The following is a 3,714-nucleotide window of genomic DNA, read 5'->3' as shown; positions in this document are numbered from 1 at the left end:
GTGAACCATCCACACCCTCTGCCCACCCCTTGCAGCTCCTCCCACTAAAAGGAGTGTATTTATCTGAGACTCGGCCAGAGGAACATACACACCAGGGATCTCCATTTTCTTTCTTTTTTTTTAAGATTTTATTTATTTGTCAGAGAGAGAGAGCAAAAGCAGGGGGAGTGGCAGGCAGAGGGAGAGGGAGAAGCAGGCTCCCTGCTGAACAGGGAGCCTGATGCGGGACTCCATCCCAGGACCCTGGGATCATGACCTGAGCCAAAGGCAGACGCTTAACGACTGAGCCACCCAGGCATCCAAAGGAATCTCCAGTCTCAAAAAGCACGCTATGTCATTCTCAAGAACACCGAGAATCTGAGAGTGTTTCCCAAAATATATATAATTGTATTATATATAATATAAAATATATATATAAATATATATAAAATATATAATCTGTATAATTCCACAGATTCCACCAGGAGGACAGATCATTGCCACATTGTAGTTTACGGGAGATTTGCAAGTCAGTCCTCCTTATCCTAATCTACAAAGCTAAAGCAAAGCAAACTAAGTGTCCATCCATGGATGAATGGAAAAAGAAAATGTGGTATTTATGTAAAATGGAATGTTATTCAGCTATGTTTTTTATTTTTTTAAAAGATTTGAGAGAGAGAGAGTACAAGCAGGGAGAGTGGCAGGCAGAGATAGAAACAGACTTCCCAATGAGCAGGGAGCCAGATGCGGAGCTTGATACCAGGACTCTGGGATCATGACCCCAGCCCAAGGCAGCCGCTTAACCGACTGAGCCACCCAGGTGCCCTGGAATGTTATTCAGCTCTTAAAAAGAAGGAAATTTGGGGGCACCTGGGTGGTTCAGTTGGTTAGGTGCCCGACTCTTGATTTTGGCTCAGGTTGTGATCTCGGTCGGGGTCTTGAAATGGAGCCCCGCATCGGGCTCTGTGCTCGGCTCAGAATGGGCTTGAAATTCTCTTTCTATCTCTCCCTGTGTCCCTCCCCTTGCTCACGTGCTCTCTAAATAAATAAATAAATAAATAAATAAATAAATAAAATCTTTTTTTTTTTAAAGAAGGAAATCTTGTGACACCATGGATAGACCTCCAGAGCAATATGCTAAATGAAATAAGTCAGAGAAAGACAAATACCATATGATCTCACTTATGTGTGGATCACAAAAACAAAATTAAAAAAACCAAGTTCACTGATACAGAGAATAGACTGGTGGTTGCCAGAAGCAGAATGGGATGGGACTCCTAACAAAGGGTGAAGGTGTTCAAAAGGCATACATGTCCGGTTATAATAGAAATAAGTCCTGGGGAATGTAACACACAACATGGGGACTAGAGTTAAGAACCCTGTATTGCATATTTGAAAGTTGCTAAGAGAGTAGATCTTTTTTTTTTTTTTTTTTAAAGATTTTATTTATTTATTGGAGAGAGAGAGAATGAGAGACAGAGAGCATGAGAGGGAGGAGGGTCAGAGGGAGAAGCAGACTCCCTGACGAGCAGGGAGCCCGATGTGGGACTCGATCCCGGGACTCCAGGATCATGACCTGAGCCGAAGGCAGTCGCTTAACCAACTGAGCCACCCAGGCGCCCCTAAGAGAGTAGATCTTAACAGTTCTTATTACAAGAAAAATAAATTTTGTAACATGTGGGAACAGATGTTAACTAGGCTTGCTGTGGTCACTTCACAATATATACAAACGTCGAATAGTTGTGTTGTACCGGAAACTAATATAACATTGTGGGTCGATTATATCACGATTAAAATAAGGAAACCAAAGTTCTCAAGTAATTATGGAATCAGTTATGTAGAGGTACCCAGAATCCTAGAGACAAAAAGATCACTTGTGGCTCTGAGCTCCCCTCAAAATATAGCAGAAAAGGATCATAGTTGCAGCTACAATTCTCCATCCTCCCACACTGGGGACTTCAGACAAGCGTGTGTCACAGACTGTTATTCTTTTGGCACAGCTGGATCAAGAGCTCACATACGGACCGAGTCCGTAAAGCTGTTGGAACACGCTGGGCAGATGATCCCAGCAGGGCTGGCACGGTGTCTAAAGAGCTACATGGGGGGCGCCTGGGTGGCTCAGTTGGTTAAGCGACTGCCTTCGGCTCAGGTCATGATCCTGGAGTCCCGGGATGGAGTCCCGCATCGGGCTCCTGGCTCAGCGGAAAGCCTGCTTCTCCCTCTGATCCTCCCCCCTCTCATGTACTCTCTCTCTCTCTCTCAATCTCGCTCTCTCAAATAAATAAATAAATAAACCTTTAAAAAAAAAAAAAAGAGCTACACGGAAGGTTTGAGTCTTCATGACCCCACCACACAATTACAAGAAAGGGGATCTACCCCCAGGAATGAAAGGACAGGGAGACCCACCCTCTCTACTCACACCCACCTCCCCTCAAACCTGGAGCAGCCAGTGCGCCTGAAGCCTGGGGGCCCATCATGCAGGGCTTTGGAGGCCACATGAGGGACCCTGTGTCTTATTCGAAGTGCAGTCGGACGTGTCTAAAGGGACTGTTTATTCGTTGTTTGATCTGTTTTCTAGAAGCGACATGATCTATTTACATGACGTTATTCTAGTGGTATCGCTCTGCTTGCCGCACAGAGAAGACCCCAGAGAGAGGAGACAGTGGAAGCTGTCATAGGCAGAAGAGTGACCCCCAAGAATGTCCACACCCTGCTCCCCAGAGCCTGTGAATACGTGACTGGACAAGGCAACGGGGAATTAAGGTTGTTACTAGGCTGGCCTTTAAATGGGGAGATTGTCTTGGGCGATCCCTGTGGCTCTGTGTCAGGCTTCTGACCTACAAAACTCTAGGATTAGCAAGTTGTGTTGTGTGAAGCCACTGCGGTTGTGGTAATTTGTTACGGCAACAGTAGGAACCCCACGCCCTGCAAGGCTGGTTAGACCCTGCCAGGTCCACGTAGGAAATGACAATTTGGACTCGTGGTCACGGTGGAGGAGAAAGTGGTAGAGAAATAGGAGAAATGTCGGGGCAGGTGGGGGACCTGGAGAGGTTTGGGTGACAGAGTCCACGTGGGGCAGGGGGGACCAAAGATTCAGGAGTGACTCTCGTGATTCTTGCTGCAGCACCCACGTGGCGGGAAAGACCTTTAATAGAAGGAGATGTGTGCAGGCTGAGCCTCTGTGAAGACCGGAAGTGAATGCTGGAATTATGTGTGCAGTTAAGGCACTGAGAGGGGGCGCTGGGACGGGTTCGGCTTGGTCCCAGCTCGTGCGAGACGCCAGAGAGGAGAGGTGGGGGCAGTCCATCCAGCAGGACACGATCCTCACGGTGTCCACTGGGGCCTGGAGGTCCTCAGACTCGGTGCGGGTGGATGTGGGTGGGCGGCGGGACAGCTGCCAGAGCACAGACTGGAGCGAGCTCCCTGCTGGAGCAGCATCTCTGGGTCCCACAGCCTGTGGTGCTGTTTGCGGGCAGCCTGCTGGTGGCCAGCATGGCCCGGATGTTGCAGCTGAAGATTCAGAGCGTCACTGGCTGGGTCCCTATTCACCACCCGCATCCTTTCTTCCCTGTGTTCTGTGTTCAATTGAAATGACTCCATGTCTGTACTTTACGGGCCGAGTAGAATGAAGGGGATCCAAATCACATTTTGTCCTCTCTTCCTTTCCTCATGGAGCTTGAAGATACTAAAAGAAAGAAGAAAGAAAGAAAGAAAGAAAGAAAGAAAGAAAGAAAG

At 47.7% G+C, this 3,714-nt stretch overlaps 1 long non-coding RNA gene across 1 annotated transcript in view; it reads right to left on the bottom strand.

Moving 5' to 3' along the window:
- Window positions 1-2,252: 2,252 nt before the first annotated feature.
- Window positions 2,253-3,714, bottom strand: part of LOC116623433 — a 10,455-nt gene continuing 8,993 nt past the window's right edge. The window contains exon 3 of the long non-coding RNA XR_004297708.1: window positions 2,253-3,664. This is a non-coding gene — a long non-coding RNA (uncharacterized LOC116623433). The remainder of the gene's footprint in view (window positions 3,665-3,714) is intronic.

Source organism: Phoca vitulina, unplaced genomic scaffold (assembly GCF_004348235.1).
Source record: "Phoca vitulina isolate PV1807 unplaced genomic scaffold, GSC_HSeal_1.0 scaffold58, whole genome shotgun sequence".
NCBI lineage: Eukaryota > Metazoa > Chordata > Mammalia > Carnivora > Phocidae > Phoca > Phoca vitulina.
Note: the sequence above shows the minus strand (reverse complement) of the source record. Positions and strands in the feature narration are given on the sequence as shown.